Raw genomic sequence first — 18,656 nt, forward strand, 5'->3', positions numbered from 1 at the left:
CATGATATGGTTTTGTCAGCCTTTGATCTTTCCAAAAATTTTGTATTATTTTGTGTACATGTGATTTAGAGGACACTGAGCCTCAATTGGGCCTTAATGTCGAAGGCCCTTTATGTAGTTTGAGTATTTATGTAGTTCTTTCTTGTTATATGTAAAAATAAAGGGAATCAGGCCTCATTAGGGCCTAAATGTTGCAGGTCCTCTTGTTAAAATAGCTGGGCCTGATGTCGGCCCAGATGAGGTAGCTTGTTAAAATCAGGCCCAACGTGTACCTGTTCTATTTTTCCTTTTACTCTAGGGCTCATTTTCGAGCCTAGCTACCTTCAGCAAGTTTATCCATTAAGTTTTCTATTTTAGTATAATAAGAAATGGATTTCTAATACTGGAAGCTTATTCGTGAAAAGCTGGGCCTAGTATTTGGCCCAATCAAAGTTGTTGTGGCCGCTTGCACCTTTGTCCTCATTTCTTGGCTCAATTTCGAGCCTAGTTCCTATCAACCATATTTCTCTGAAAAGATCTTTTTTTAGATAATGTATTTGGCCTGCTACTAGCCCAGTACTTTTCAAATAATTAAAGACCTGCCTTATATTTCCATACATACTTACAATTAATATCTTTATATTGAATTTCAAATTAGTTATAAACATGAACATCCTTAGTTTGCTTTAGTTGATTACAATCTTTTGAAATAAATTAAGGCGTGACATTCATAAATGAATCCCATAATCTATGGACCTCACGTCAATACAAAAATTAGAGTGAAAAATACTTTGAACATTCGTAGTTTGCTTTAGGCGCATTTATAATAAATCATCACGACTATGGGTACGGTTCTCGTGGCATAGTCGTGATACCTAGTACCAAAATTCGGATGTGCATTTCATGTGACCCGGTCATAACAACTTCGAACTTTAATAAAATAAACATATCGCGAATCACGGGTGCATTTCATGTAGCGTGTTTGTGGTGTGTCCCAAAATGGCAAGTGTACGACAATCGTAACTTGTTCAAGAAATAATTCTATAAATCCTAAAAGCGGATAAAATAAGTAAAAAGCAGTTATAAAGCTAAAAATGCACAATAGTTTAAAACATATAGTAAATCAGATAATAGGCCAATTATTAATAGTTAAGCGATTGTGGTCGAACCACGGAATCTGGGAATGCCTAACACCTTCTACCGGGTTAATAGAATTCCTTATCTAGAATTTCTAGTTTCGCAGACATTTTAAAATAAAGTCGATTTCCTCGATTTGGAATTTTAACATAAACTGGTGACTTGGGACACCAAACGAATTATTCCAAGTGGCGACTCTGATTAGATTATAAAATAATCCAATTTCGATTATGTCACTTTAGTTCAAAAAACTCTCTTGTATCCCCTCTCGGGTGTAAAAAGGAGGTGTGGCAGGATCAATGCTCCTCTTGACAATACTCGATGGACCACATGAGGACCTTGCTAGTTCAGTGCGAATTTTCCTTTGGCCTCTTCTTGATGAGGGGATATTTTCTTCAAAACTAGCTGCCCTAGCATGAACTACCGAGGTTTTACCTTTCTATTGAACATGTTGGCCATCCTATTTTGATACAGCTGACCATGTTATACTACATCCATTCTCTTTTCATCGATGAACATCAATTGGTCTTGTCTGACATGTATCCATTATGCATCATCTAGTTTGGCTTCTTGAAAAACTCTCAAAGATGATATCTTGACCTTTACGGGTATCACAGCTTCTATACCATATACCAACATGTATGGCGTTTCCCCAGTAGACGTTCTCCTAGTAGTGTGGTAACCTAGTAAGACTAAGGATAGCTTCCGTGCCACTGTCTGTGGTTGTCCACTATCTTCTGTAAGATCCTCTTGATATTTTTCTTGGCTCTTCAAATGCTCCATCATTTGTGGCTTGTAGGCTATGGAATTACGGTGTACGATTCTTAACTTCTAAATCTCCCTCATAATATTGCTGTTAAGATTGGTTGCATTGTTAGTTATAATTGATTCCTAGATCCCAACTCTATAGACTATGTTGTTACGCACAAACACTGCAACCACCTTCTTTATGACGACCTTATATGTAGAAGTTTTCACCTATTTAGTGAAGTAGTCGATGGCTACCAGGATGAAATAATGTCTATTTGATGTGGCGGGTTCTATAGGTCCAATCACATCCATACCCCAGGCAGCGAACGTCCAAGGAGAACCCATTATGTTAATCTCGTTAGGTGGAATCCATATGAAATCCCGATGAATCTAGCACTAGTGATACTTCTGCACGTAGCAGATGCTATCACTTTCCTTGTTCATACAAAAGTATTTGGCTGTTAAAAGCTTCTTGGCGTAAGTGTAAGTGTTCATGTGAAGCCCACACATTACTGCATGTTTCTCTTCAGGTAATCTTCTTGTTTTAGTAGCATCTACACACCTTAATAGACCCAAGTCAAAGTCCCTCGTATATATGACTTCCCCGTTAAGGAAAAAGTGATTCTCTACTCTTCTTAGTGCTCGCTTCTATCCATTGGTGGCATTTTTGGGTATTCTCTTACTTTGAGGAACCTTTTTATGTCATAATACCAAGGCTTATCATTTGGCTCTAAATCTACCTAGAAACGGTATGCATGCTGATCTCAACCCTCTACCTTGATAGGGTCAATGTAATTCTTGTTGGGATGATGGATCATAGATGATAAAGTTGCAAGAGTGTCGGCGAACTCATTCTGGATTCTATGAACATGTTTGAACTCAATCTTGGTGAACTTCTTACATAAATCTTTTACGTAGTGCATATATGGAAGGATCTTGACATTCTTCGTGGTCCACTGACCTAAACTTGGTGTATATACAAATAAGAATACCCTATGACTAAAAGTTCCTTGATGTTCATGTCGACTTCCATCCTAATTCCAAGGATACATGCTTCGTATTCCCCCATATTATTTGTGCTAGGTAACCTTATCTTGGCTGAAACTGGGCAATGCTGTCCTGGCTCAGAAATTGGGACTACCCCAATCCCTATATCTTTTAAATTTTCCACTGCATCAAATACATTATCCACCCTATGTATGACCGAGGAATGTACACCCCTGCGAAAAAACATTTCTTCATCTAGGAAGTATGTGGTGAGTGGCTCATTATCCTTGTCCACTGGGTTCTCTATGACATGATCGGCCAATGCTTGTCCCTTGATAGCTTTCTATGTCACGTACAAAATATTGGATTCACTGAAAAGAATCTGCCATTTGGCCATCTTTCTTGTAGGCATTGGCTTCTGGAAAATAAAGTTGAGCGGGTCAAGCCAGGGTATTAGATATGTGGTATATGCTAATAGATTGTGCCTTAAAATGTGAGCGATCCAGGTTAGAGCACAACAGGTCCGCTCCAGCAATGTGTATCAGACTTCGTATGGTGTGAATTTCTTACTCAAGTATTAGATAACTTTCTCTCTCCTTGCAGTCAAACTGTGTTGTCCCAACACACATACAAATACATTATCTAAGATGAACAAGTATAGTAGTAGTGGCTTCTTGGGTTCCAGAGGAACTAACACTAGCGAATTAGACAAATACTCCTTGATCCTGTCGAAAGCTTTCTGACATTCTTCCGTCCACTTTGTAGCAACATGTTTCTTTAACAATTTCAAAATCGGCTCGCAGATTACTGTTGACTAGGCTATAAACCTTATAAGGTAGTTTAATATGCTGAGAAAGCTCATCATGTCCTTCTGGCTTTTTGGTGGAGGCAAGTCTTATATGACCTTGATCTTTGAATGATCCAGCTCTATCCCTTTCCTGCTGACTATGAAACATAACAGTTTTCTTGTGGGGACTCCGAACGCACACTTCGTAGGATTCAACATCAAACTGTACTTCCTCAAATGTTGAATGAACTTCTTCAAGCCACTCAAATTATCCTCACTCTTCTAAGACATGATGATTATGTCATCCATATATACCTCAATTTCCTTATGGATAATGTCGTGAAAGAGGGTGGTCATGGCCCCCGTGTAGGTAGCATCGGTGCTCTTGAGACCAAATGGTATGAAACTATAAAAATAAACTCCACGTGGCGTGGTGAATGGTTGATTTCTCCGCGTCTTCATCGTGTATTAGAATTTGGTGGTATCCGGCAAAATAATCAACGAACAATTGCAACTCATGCTTCGCACAACTGTCGATAAAGATATGAATATTTGGTATAGGAAAATCATCCTTTGGACTAGCTTTGTTAAGATCTCGATAGTCCACACATATACTAATCTTCCCATCCTTCTTCAGTACTAGTACGATGTTTTCCTACCATGTAGGATAATTGGTGACTCTCATCATATTCGTCTCTATCTGCTTGGGGACTTCTTCTTTTATCCTTAGAGGCAAATCTGGCTTCAATTTTTTTTGGTTTCTACTTGAATAGTGGACTGGCAGGATCGGTGGGAAATCAGTACGAGACGATGTCGGTACTTAATTGGGCTTGTCATCATATGACTAAGCGAATACATTGATTTATTGTTGGAAGAGCTCCGCCAACTCTTCCCTCTGATTTGTCTTTATACACATGTTGATTCTAGTTTCTTTCATGTCTCCTCACTTCCTAAGTTAATTACTTCTGTTTTTTCAAGGCTAGGCTCCTTCTTGCTCTCTAGCTGCTCGATCTCTTTGGGGAGGTTCTTAGGCAGCATACTTTTGACGTAGTTTGGATCATTTTTCTCAAGGGTATTGATACTTGTCATGATTATGGAATACGGGTTTTTATCAATTTGATTACTAAAAAGGAAAACTAAGTATAAATACGAGTGAAAAAATGAATTTCCAATGATTTCAGGAAAAAATAATTTTTTATTTTATCGAAAGGAACGTCTCAGTGTTCAAAGAGGCAATTTAACAAAAAACGTACATGCACGGTTCAGGCCTCATTGGACTATGATTTTTTCAAAATTAATACAATTCCACACTACCAATACTCCCGGTGAACCAAAGATGGACTGGCGGTCCAATTCTGCAAGGTCTCCCTTGTTTTGCATCCCGAATGGTTGGTGGCTTGATATCAGCTTCATCGCAATATTCCATGATCATAGTCACGAACAATCTTCCTATTTTGTCAACGATGTAATCCTCTGGTGGTAGCTCAAACCCGGGTCCGAAACACGCTTTAGTACAAAATTCTTCTTCCCAGGATTAGCGTTATAGGTCTTTCCCGTTGTATGTTAATACCTACCTTTCTGCCCTTTCAGTTCAGATTGCTTTGTTGTCTAATCTGATCGGGCTCCCAACCCAGTCTGTGGTTGGTGCCCATACTTCATCATCTATAAAGATTCCATCTTCATCCTATACGGTGATTGCATACCATGGTTCTACTCGTTTTTCTCCATTTCTATTACTTGCATAATTTTGATTGCACAGAAGGCGGTCCCATCTAATCCTTCTATGAAAGGGACTGCATGCTACAAGTAAGCTAACCGGCTCCACTCCCTATGTATCACAATCTCCTAGGCATCTCACACAAATTTCATACACTGATGGAGAATGGAAGGAACTGCCCTCCCATATGTATCCAAGGCCTTCCCAGCAACAAGTTGTACGAAGAAGAAATGTCCAGTACTTGAAATAATATTGGGAACTCAACTGGTCCAATCTATAAGGCTACATATATCACTCAGATGACATGCTTCTATGACCCATCAAAATCCCTTACTCTTATATGACATTCCTTCACTTCCCTCAAAATGGATACCTAATTCACAAAGTCAAGAACATGCAAATTTTTACTTGGGATCCTCCGTCGACAAGCACTTGAGACACGACTTTATCCCTACACTTGACTGTGATGTCCAGAGCTTTGTTATGATCCAAACCCTCTATAAGTTCATTCCTCTAAAAGGAAACTGTGTTTGCCTCGACCATCTTTCCAATGGTTGCCAATAATGCGTCGCTGGTAGTATTGCTCGACACACTTGCTCCACTTTGAACCTTCACCAAAGCATCCCTATGATTGTCGGAGCTCATCAAACAAATCCATGTTTGATATGCGAGTCAGGGTCTTTCTCAATTTTTCCTCTTTGGAATATTCTTTAACCGGCATCTTCCTCCAAAACTCTGCATCCTCAGCATCTATAATGTTTCTTCTTTGTTTCAGTTCTCAACTCGGGTTCCCTCAGTTAACCTCTTCTAGAGCATAATACCTTCCTGATCTAGTCATCACGTGAGCAGCTGCAGAGTATGTCATCTCGCCCTTTCCCTTTGATTGGTAAGTCCATGGCATCGTTTTGTATTTTTGACTTCCCTTTTTCTGACAGTGGCGGTGGACCGTTATTGGCATGTCTAAACCATCACAAGAGGTTTCAACTTAAAAGTAATCAATAGAGTCACCCAAGTTGACACTCCTGCAGCTTTGGCATTCCCAATAGTGACGATAGTCCCCTTCAAGTCATAATCCTCGTCCAACCCAATCATGTTGGCTCCTTGATTTCTATGGTTTGGCAATGGGTTACGGTTTACATTTGGTGGAACTGGGGTACATTCGATGGATCCATTCTTGATTAGCAGCTCGATCTCATTCTTCAGTCAATAACAATCCTCGATATCATGCCTAAGAACACCTGGATGGTAGGTGCAATGCTTGTTTGCGTCAAAGTATTTAGAGGGTTGGTCGGGAATTCTCCTATCTAGTGAATATATCAGCCCGACTCTCCTCAACCTTCCAAAAAACTGGGCTAAAATTTCAGCTATTAGAGTGACTTTTTTTGGATTTCTTTCTTTAAAGTTTGGCCGTGGCCTGGGTGCATAGGCAGTCTATTTTGGTAGGTGGTAGTTTGAATTAGGGCATATGGTCGTGGAGGGTTTGGATATATATTAGCTCGAGGCGGGTTGTAGTGAGGTTGAATATTATAGTACGGTTGGGTGTTATATACTGGGGCATAGGTGGGTTGATATGAGGGATGAGTGTTTGTGGGATAAGAATTGTCTCGACGAGGAGGACTTGGCTGATAGTAGGGGACGATTGTCATTACTTCCTTTTTTTTCTTCTTCCCACTATCTATGGAACTAGATTATATAGCCTTGTTGGTGCCTTGTGGTGCAACCATTGATTGTGTTTTCCTGACTTGATACCTTCTTCCAAGATATCTCCTATTTTAACTAGCTTGGAAATTTTTTGACCCATCATCTTTTGAAAATAAATTTAATCTTGAGCCTGGATAAAATACTTGGTTAGCTCATTATCATCCAATGGAGGTTGGGTCCAGGCAGCTTCTAACCTCTAGCGGTGAGCGTACTCTTGAAATGACTCTAAGGGTTTCTTCTGCAAATTCACAAAAGCAAACATGTCTGGAGTGATCTCGGTATTGAATCTGATATGATTCTTAAAATCCTCCACCATGTGCTTCCACTCTCTCCAATTACTGGGATCTTAGGTATACCAAGTAAGTGCTTCTCTCGTCAAACTTCCTTATAAACAACTTTATTCTCAGCTTTTCATTTCCTCCCACTTTGAGCAACTAGTTGCAATAAGCCCTCAAATGAGCGTGAGAACCACTAGTTCCATAACAAACATCAAACTTTGGAGGCTTATACTCTGCGGGTATGTCAACATCGGGATGTACACAAAAGTCCTCATAATCCAAGCTCTCTCTCCCTCGAGCAACCTGGAGATTCTTCATATGTTTTCTCAACACTCGTAGTTGTTCTAAAACTAACTCATCTTTATTATGCTTTGGTGCTTTCTCCATCTCATTATATTTGTCGATCTCATAGGACAGTCTGACCTAATGGGCACAGTAAAGGTAGGCTCAAAGGTGGAAGATACAGGTGAAACATACCGCTCATGTGTGGCGGTGTCTGCCGCAGGTATGTGTTGGGTCTGGTTGTTGGCAAAAGTGACGCTGTCACAATGAGGGGTGTGAACTAAATTGGTGGTGGCTGGTAGATTTTGTGGTGTTCGGACATAATTCAAGACATTGGATGTATGTATAGCGGATTTTGGAAGATTTATGTGGGTTAGTGGTGGTATAACTTGGGTTGCGGGACTTGTCGGGACAGTGGTTGGGTACTAATTATTTGTCGGGTTGTTGAAGGGAAATGATCAGGGATTGAATCGAAAGAAGGGAAGCGGGATGGTTGCAGAAGCGTCATCACGTCCAAATGTGCCAGCCCCCGCATCTGCCGTACTTCTTCTCCCAGTGACTCTATTTCCTGCGCCATTCTAGCAACATGTTCATCATTTCAACTATTATCCTTTTCTCCAGATTGCCTTGGGTTGTTGGCTACTACTAGAGCATTCCGACTGAGTCGTCGGTAGTAGGAATCTTTACCTTGGATCTCATATTGTACGGTGGCACAGCCAGTTTTATGTATCAACATAAACCAACCTCTATTTTCGAGGATAAAAATAATGCAAGAAAGCGAGAAAACAATGAAGAGTAGAAGTTAATTTCAGAGATTGCAATAAGATAGGAGCAGTAGTTACAACATTGTTTTCAAAGTTCAAAAGGCTACATGGGCTAATAGGTTCGTCCTTAGGGAAATAAAAAGGGGGTACAAGATAAAGTGAAATCAACCAGCCACTTAATAATCGTCCCCGGAGTCACCTCCCAAACTTTCTTCTTCAGGGTCCTCCTCAACTTCCTATTCCTCCTCGTCATTGTTGCACTTTGGTTATTCGTCGGGATTGTCCTCTAGCTCTATTTCTCACTCAATAAATATGTACTCAATCACCTGGTTGTCGTTCTCTAGTGACGACAACATATGGTCAACCGACCCTAGAATCACCTGTTGATACATGTTGATAGTGACAAGATAGTGGGGCAAACTCTCGTTATATATATGCAAAGATGCTGCTATATCCTCCAGTCCACTAATCAGTCTATACTAGGTTTGGCCAACTCCTCCTTGTTGATACACACGAATTACTCAGGTGTGCACCAAGAATTCTGCCACATTAGCATCATGATCAAGTCATTCCATTTATCTTGGAGCCTCCTCACCCTCGGGATTGGAATTTATCCGTTTTAATCATCTTCATACAAAGTTTTCCTTGGCCAGAGGGGCACATCTAGAATCAGACCAAATTACCTTAGAACCCTCATAACTACATACAGATGAATTCCTTCAAGTCCCACTAACTTGATGAATTACTCTCTCGAGTTCTTCATGATTTCCTTGCCACTTAACCATGAAATCTTCCAGTTCACTAATTCTCCACTCAGATGGGTCAACATGTCTCACCACTCCTCGTGACCATGCAGTGTAATCCAGTGTCTTATTCTTTGATTATGGCTCCTGATTATGTTACTAATGCCCACAAATTAGTCAATAGTTGGCTCATTTTGAAAGAAATGTTCTGAGGCCCATATCTGAAATATTAAGTTGCACCCTTTGAAAAAATCATGTCATTTGGAACATGCTGAAAGGAATGTCTCTACCAATATTCATGGGAACAAGGTTGACTTGCAGATTCCCTCTAAAGGTTGCCATGATCAAGGGAAACAGGTTGATGTTGATTCGTCTATTTATTGGCGGGAAAACTAATAATTCCAACAACGAGAGAGAAAAGGTTAGCGGGTAGAGACTCTCCCATGTTGTTTGATTGCACTGAAAACTTTCAAGATGCCATTTGTAACTTTTCTGATGTTTGAATCTGCCGAACAATTGGTCTAAACTCACCCATCTTTCTTCAATTTTTCTCAAATTTCTATTTTCTATCAGACCTAATGCATGAAGGAACCTATGGTCTGGCATGACAACTGGTATTATTGGTTTTTATTCAGCAAATGGTAACTCCGTGAAACTAGTGATATCCTCTAGTGTTGTTGCCAATTCACAATCGACGAACTTGAAGACCACCGTAGTTGGGTCCCAAAACTATTAGCGCCCTAGTAAGGGCTTTGTCGGCTCGAATGTTCATCAAGGAGGTCAGTCATCCTAGGTGTGTTCTGATCTTGCACACATGCTCCTGGCAACTGTTTCTCCACCACTTCTTCAGCTTGTGTAGTGAACCTATGACCATGTTAATCTTGGAGAAGTTGCGGCTGATTTACACCAAAAGAGGTGAAATGGTTTGGTTGGTGTTTGCTCCGGATCTTTAGCGTCTTATGTGGATTTGTTCGTCGTTGCATAAAAGGCATGTCATTGGGTGCATGATTCATTGATATTAAAGTGGCATTCCTAATCCTGAGTCAATAACAAGGATAGACTCACCTATGGTTTATGCAGTATGACCTATGTTTGATAGAGTAGAGTGTTTCCTATAATTTTAGAGCTGGACTGGATAACTATGAGACGTTATGTCAGTTGACCTGACAAAGTCGTTGTCTGAAACAAGAGAATTTTGAAAGAAGGTTCGGAAGGGTGCAAAAGACAACCCTCGTGTGTCATTTGTGTGTGATTGTGTACGGCCAAGACTCAATAGGAAAAATATAATATTAGTGCATAAAGTAGTAACAGATAATAGTGATAGCAATAAAAAGTAGGAAAATAAGTGCATAGTTGATAGGTTACAGAAATATAATTAAGTAAGACAAGTAAACACATATTTACAAAATAATCACAATTAAAGTAGAATAAAAACAAACATCCCCAAATTTAAGATCTTGTCTAAATCTGTTAAGGTCAGAAACTAAGTATGAAATCCCCAACAAAGTCACCATGTTGTTATACCCTATTTTGCACATGTAAAAAATAAGATTCAACTAGGGGTTCTTCTGATATTTTAATTTATATTAGGTTGCCTATAAGTCTGTGAAAGTTATCATCTTAATGGTTCACTAACCTGCGAGATTTTGTTAAGCGTTCTAGTTATTCTAAAGGGAAGGTTTTAGGCATCCCTTAAAATCTACCTGAGGTAGCTCTTAAACTTAGGCAATGTTAGGGAAGGAAAAGTACGTATTCTGCTTAATCAATGTGCTTAAAGTATGTAGCATATTCTAAGTTAGTTTAAAAATCTTGTGTTTGGAAAAGTCGATTGTACATGTATTTTGAATAGAACTATTGGTTTCTAAGGTTTTATAATCTATGAAAATGTTTATGCTTACAAAGTTGAGAAGAAAAATCTTGTAAAGGACGTCTATATTTTGAAAGAAAGTTTGAATGTTTTATCTTTCGAAAAATGTGGGTACTCATGTGTAATTCTGGCAAAATAAAAGACCATTAGAAAATCCACCATAGATCAGGGTAGATATACCTCTTTTGGTAACCAAATTCAATAAAAAACTTGCGTTTAAAAATTCATTGATGTTCATTTGCAATCACTAGCTGTGCTTGGTTTCGTTTTCTTGAAAATCATATCCATAATTATCTTTGTGATTCTGGACTTTTCAAAGAGAATTCGATTTACTATTGAATATGTTTGTATCCAAACTCACTGACGAAGGCTAGTTATAGCAAGACAAAATCGTTCATTTGTTGAGAAAATAAGTGGTTAAAACATTAAAAGTGTTAAAGCAAACAGAATTTCAGATTTTAATGTAAAAATTGCACGGGGCGCCCTATTTGGTCGCCCCTATTTAACCTATACTCATTTTTTCTTAAAAGTTTTAACTTGTACCTACTTTTTAAATAACTTCAACCCCCTTTCTCCCCCTTTATTTCCTTCTTCTTCTTCTTTCTTCTGCTGCTGTTGGTGCTGCTTTGAATATACAGTAATACAGATATTCATAGATACATTTGCTTTTCTTGCTCTTCTCCTTTTGTCTGGTACAGTCTTAATTCACTTTTATGTCAAATCATCGCCTTGCTAGTACTAGAACTGCTAGCTTCTTGCAGCATGTTCATGTTCATACTACTTGCTGTCATCCTTAACTAACAAAAGGGCTTTACGAAAACACCCTTATCCAAGGCAATCACTTTTAATACATAAATTATTTATGTGCACAGTAAAGCATATTGATACCCATACAAGACTCCAATTCATAAAGCACTTCTGGTTTAACACAAGACCCAGTAACTGAACCTCAGATAAGGCATGTGGAAAATACTTAACTTTTAGCTAACCCAGTAACCTAGATGCTAGACAACACTGACAGGTTCAGTAGCCTCACCCACTCACAGAAGTAAGTTTTATAAAAATTTCAGCATTAAATAAGCTGAAGTTTTTAAAAATGAACTAACTAACTTCAGTATCTCTATTGAAATTTTTTAAAATGTTTATCCAGGACAAAAACATCAGCTCTAGAGCTGAAGTTCGCCAGTTACAAACAAAAACTTCAGCTCTAGAGCTAAAGTTTGACAATTACAAAACAAAAACTTCAGCTCTAGAGCTGAAGTTCACTAGTTACAAAAACAAAAACTTCAGCTCTAGAGCTGAAGTTTGCCAGTTACAAAAACAAAAATTTCAGCAATTACAAACAAAAACTTCAGCACACTTGGTCCAGCACACTTGCTACTTCAGTCCCGTCTACTAGAATGCTGAAGTTTTGCGTGATTGTCTTTGCTACTTCAGCCTCGTATGCTGAAGTTACGCGAAAAAGTGGCTACGCTTGCAATTTTTTTTGCAAAGCGGGCACAAGTTATAACGTGACCCAAAAAGCGGGTATAGATGCAAATGCCCTGATTTTGATTCATTTGCCTATGGGTTTTTGGTTTGCCTATGTTTCCTACACAATCAAGGTATCAAACAATATTTATTGGCAACGTTAGTTTCAAAACAAAACATATACACAGATTAACCATAATTAAAAATAACTATCACCAAAAAATAAGAGTTAGGGAAAAGGCTAGACTCTTGACATTGGGCCGATGTATAACCAGGCCCGACAGATTCTCACATAAGCGGGGCATTTACATCTATACCCGCTTTTTCTGTCATATTTTAACTTGTGCCCACTTTGCAAAAATATTACAAGCGTACCCGCTTTTTCATATAACTTCAGCACACGGGGCTGAAGTAGCAAAGGCAATCACGCAAAACTTCAGCATTTTAGTAATCGGGCCTGAAGTTCAGCTCTAGAGCTGAAGTTTTTGTTTTGTAACTGGCGAACGTCAGCTCTAGAGCTGAAGTTTTTGTGTTGTAACTGGGAAAGCTGAAGCTGAAGTTTTTGTGTTGTAACTGGGAAACTTCAGCTCTACAGCTGATGTTTTTGTGTGGTAACTGGGAAACTTCAGCTCTAGAGCTGAAGTTTTTGTCTTTATAACTGGGGAATCCCACTATCAAGATGTTCTAGTTTTTGATAACTCACCCAACTTTAGTTTATCTTTATTAGATTTTATTTAATCGGATCCATTGTTTAGTTCCATCTACTGTGTACTCTGTTAACTTTCATGTTTAAAATATATCAAGAGCTACGTTTCATAGCCAAAAAAAAGGAAACTCAAAAGAGATAACAGAAAGAATGAATTTGAAACTTACTATTGAAGGATGAGTTCCTTGTGCAGAAACATTCACGGTATCAAGTAAATTTCTAGCAATGGATGACGGAGTTGTGTTTCCAGACAATGAGGAAACTGGTTTTTAATGTTATAATAATCCAAATGGAAGTCCTCAGTATATTTGCTTTAGCTTCATCAATCAAAGAGAGCAATGTTGAAGTCATCGTTGTAGAAGAAGAAAAAAGAAAATGAAGGAGGAGAAGGGGAGGGGAAAGGGAGCTGAAGTTGTTTAAAAAGTGTGTACAAGTTAAAAGTTTTAAAAAAATAGATATAGATTAAATGGGGGTGACCAAATAGGGCGCCCCGTGCAATTTGGCAGACTTCATCGAGCGAAAAGGCATTCCATGCTGGAACTTGGGCCTGAGTTCGAAAGAACTCGGCAGGACCAGTACAAACATGCACAGAAAGAATAAAAGATAATTGGTGGAAATGAAAATAAGGCACTACAAAAAAATAAAATCACAACAAGTAAATAAAGCTAGAGAATACAGTGGAACCATCTTCATTCGTGTTATTCCTAGAAGGATTAATAAAAGTCAATGTTACGACCCAAGTTCTCCCTCCGTGAATTGTCGTGACGACACCTAGTCTCTACAACTAGGTAAGCCTAACAAATTGTAGAAAAAGGAAAATGAAATACGAAACTAGCAAGTTGCGGGTAACATAATAAAATAGTTTAAAAATGCCACTCGGCATATAGGATACACACTCTAAAAACAGAATCAAACTCCCAAAAAACGGAATCTCATGAAATCACAAGCTATAGAAAACCACATAGTGTTCTAACTACAGAATGTCTAATCAAAAGTAAATACATGAAGTCTAAAGCTAAAGTGGATAATAGATAGGACTTCTAGGTCAGCGAACGTGGCAGATATACCTCGAAGTCTCTGATATCACCTACCTAACTGATAGAATGGCTGCGCAGAAGAACCTGGATCTGCACACGAAAAATATGTGCAGGAAAGGGCATGAGTACACCACAGCGGTACCCCGTAAGTGTCAAACCTAACCTCGGTCGAGTAGTGATGAGGAAGGTCTGGGACCTACTGGTGATATACATATAACAAGGTGAAACAGTATGAAATGTAACAGTATAATAAAAATAGTAACAGTCGATAAGAAATAAAATCACGGAAGGAATATAATTCAGTACACAGAGATAGCAACAGTGGATCTCCCAGAATATCGTCCCGTAGTCCCAAACGTAAATGTGTAGAGGATCTCCCGGGATATCGTCTCGTAGTTCAAATCATAAATATGCAGAGGTATCTCATGGAATACCAATCTGTAGTCACAGAGTAAATATCCAGTACAGGGGGATCTCCAGGGATCTCGTCCCATAGTCCCAATTATAAATGTGCAGAGGGATCTCCCGGAATAACGATCCGTAGTCCCAAAGTAAACATACAGGGGAATCTCCTGGGATATTGTCCCGCAGTCCCAAACTAAACACACAACAATCTCAAGAAAGAATCTATAGTTCGCTCCAAGTTCATACCAATAAAATAGAGGTTTCTACTCTAAACATGCTGCACAGAATTCAAGTAAACAGTTTAAGTAGATAGAACAGCTAAGTCACTTAAGCATGCTTTCCTAAGCTAAACATTTAGATTTAAAATACAAGTAGTGTTCAATGAAAAGGAAACACATATATTTACTTAATGAAAATGGGGTTTTCCAACAATTAGCACGTGTACTCACTCGTCACCTCACGTGCACGGTATTCATATAACAACAATACCAAATTCTAAGGGGAGTTTCCCCCACACAAGATTAGGCAAGCCACTTACCTCAAACCAGCTCAAATCAATCTAAAATCATGTTCTTTCCACAAGTATCCAACTCCGAGTGGCCCAAATCTAATCAAATCAATTTCATAATATAAATATAACTACAAACAATGAATTTAGCTAAAGGAATCGAAGCTAAGGTAAGAAAATAGAAAAACGCCCAAAAATCCTTCCCGCGCCCATATCACGGAATCAGGTAAAAATTACGGATTATGAATACCCATTCACTCACGAGTCTAACCATACAAAATTCACTCAAATCTGATACCAAAACCTCAATCAAAATCCCAAAACTCGGCCTAAGAACTTTTTCTCAATTCCCCCAATTTTTCACCCCAAATCCGAAATTAATTGATGTATTTAAGCTTAGATTAATGGGATACAATCAAAAAGGGATTAGGAATCTTTACCCAATGGTCTTCTCTTCAAAATCCCCACAGAATCGCCCTTCCCCGAGCTTCAATTTGATTTTCCAAGTTATGAATTCAAACCCTCGATTTTTCATATATCTACCTAGCGATTTCCGCTTCTGCGATCATGGGGCCGCTTCTGCGATCATGGGGCCGCTTCTGCTGTCCCGCTTCTGTGGTTGGGGACCCACACCTGTAGATTTTATTAAACCCTCAAAAACTGCACCTGCGCTCCACTCTTCGCAGATGCGGTCCGCTTCTGCGATTCTTAAGTCGCATTTGCGACCACTGGTCTCCCAGACCACACCTGCGACCTCTTTCCTCTCTTGTGCGGGCTGCATCTGCGAGCTCCTCACCGCAGGTGAGAAAATACCAAAAGCCGCAAATTTCAGAATTGCCTAAGTCCAAATTCATTTCCATTAAGCATCTAAAACCCATCTGAGGCCCCCGTAACTTCAACAAAACATACCAACCAATCCTAAATCATCATACAAACTTAATCCAATCCTCGAATCACATCAAACAACACTAAAATCATGATTCACCCTCCAATCCAAGCCTAAAGAACTTGAAATCTCAAGAATTCTTCAACCGATGCAAAACCCAACCAAACTATGTCCGATTGATCCCAAATTTTTCACACAAGTCACATTCAATACTACAGAGCTATTCCAACTTTCGGAATCGGACCCTGATATCAAATTTTCACTATCGATCCGAAAACTTCAAAAATTCTACTTTCATCATTTCAATCCTACATAAGCTACGAACCTCCAAAACACAATCCGAACACGCCCCTAAGCCCGAAATCACTCAGCGGAGCTAACGGGATTGATAGAATTCCATTCTGAGGCCGCCTTCACATTGTTCCATCTACGGTCCAAATTTTAAAGCTTAAACTCTCATTTAGGGACTAATTGTCCCAAAACTCTCCGAAACTCAAAACAAATCTTCCCGCCAACTCACAATAGCAGAAACAAACACGGGGAAAACAGTTAATAGGGGACCGGGGCGTTAATTATCAAAACGACAGGCCGGGTCATTACATCCTCCCCCTCTTAAAACATTCATTCGTCCTAGAATGAGCATAGAGACATACCTGAAGTGGTGAAAAGATGAGGGTAACGCCTGTGCATATCCTGCTCAGTCTCCCAAGTCGCCTCCTCGACCAGTTAACCCCACCACTGAACCTTCACTAATGCAATGTTCTTTGACCTCAGCTTTCGAACCTACTTGTCAAATATTGGCACTGGCTCCTCAACATAAGATAGATCCTTGTCCAACTAAACTGAACTGAAATCCAACACGTGCGATGGATCACCGTGATACCTCCGGAGCAGCGAAACATGAAATACCGGTTTAACTCCTCTCAAGCTAGGAGGTAAGGCAAGCTCATAAGCAACCTCCCAACACGTCTCAATACCTCAAAGGGACCAATATACCTCTGACTCAATTTTCCCTTCTTCCGAAATCTCATAACGCCCCTCATAGGCAAAACCCGAAGCAAGACTGCTCTCCAACCATATAAGAAACATCATGAACCTTCTGGTCCGCATAACTCTTCTATCTGAACTGGGCTGTGCGGAGTCTATCCTGAATCACCTTAAATTTCTCCAAGGCATCCTGAGCCAAGTCTGTGCCCAATAGTCTAGCCTCGCCCGACTCGAACCAACCTACCGGGGATCTACACCGCCTACCATATAAAGCCTGATACGGTGCCATCTGAATGATGGACTGATAATTGTTGTTGTAGGCAAACTTTGCTAGTGGCAAAAACTGATCCCACAGGCCTCCAAACTCCATCACACACGCACAGAGCATATCCTTAAAAATCTAAATAGTGCGCTCAGACTCTCCGTCCGTCTAGGGGTGAATAGTGGTACTAAACTCCACTCGAGTACCCAACTCATGCTGTATGGCCCTCTAGAACCATGATGTGAACTGAGTACCTCTATATGAAATGATGGAAATTGGAATACCATGCATACGAACAATCTCTCGGATATAAATCTCCTCCAACCGCTTCAAAGAATAGGTAGTACACATAGGAATGAAGTGCACAGACTTGGTCAATCGATCCACAATCACCCAAATGGCATCGAACTTCCTCAAAGTCCGTGGAAGTCCAAGTACGAAGTCTGTGGTGATACGCTCCCACTTCCACTCCAGAATCTCTATCTGCTAAAGCAAGCCACCCCGTCTCTGTTGCTCAAACTTCACCTGCTAACAATTAATGCACCGAGCTACAAACCCAACTATATATTTCTTCATCCGCCTCCACCAATAGTGCTGTCTCAAATCCTGGTACATCTCCATGGCACCCTAGTGGATGAAATACCGCGAACTGTGGGCCTCCTCTAGAATCATCTCCCGAAGCCCATCAACATTGGGTACACATATCCGACCCTACATCCTCAGTACCTTATCATCACCAATGGTCACATATCTGGCATCACCATGAAAAACTTTGTCCTTGAGGACGAGAAAATGAGGGTCATCATACTGATGCTCTCTGATATGATCAAACAAGGAAGACCGAGAAATCACACAAGCTAGAACCCGACTGGGCTCTGAAAGATCTAATCTCACAAACTGGCTGGCTAAGTCCTGAACATACATTGCCATGGGCCTCTCCGCTGCTGGTAGATAAGCAAAACTCCCCAAACTCTCCGCTCGGCAACTCAAAGCATCGGCCACCATATTGGCCTAGCCCGGATGATACAAGATAGTGATATCATAGTCCTTCAGCATTTCTAACCACCTTCTCTGGCACAAATTAAGTTCCTTCTTCTTGAACAGATGCTACAAACTCCGGTGATCAGTATAGATCTCACAAGGAACACCGTACATATAATGATGCTACATCTTCAAGGCATGAACAATAGCAGCTAACTCGAGATCATGGACAGGACAATCCTTCTCATGTACCCTCTACTGTCTGGATGCGTAGGCAATCACTCTACCGTCCTGCATCAATACCGCTCCAAGGCCAATCCTCGAGGCGTCACAATAGACAGTATAAGACCCCAATCCTGTAGGCAATATCAAAACTGGGGCTGTAGTCAAAGCTGTCTTGAGCTTCTGGAAGATCTCATCAC

This window comes from Nicotiana tabacum, chromosome 6 (assembly GCF_000715075.1).
Source record: "Nicotiana tabacum cultivar K326 chromosome 6, ASM71507v2, whole genome shotgun sequence".
NCBI classification, from domain to species: Eukaryota; Viridiplantae; Streptophyta; class Magnoliopsida; order Solanales; family Solanaceae; genus Nicotiana; species Nicotiana tabacum.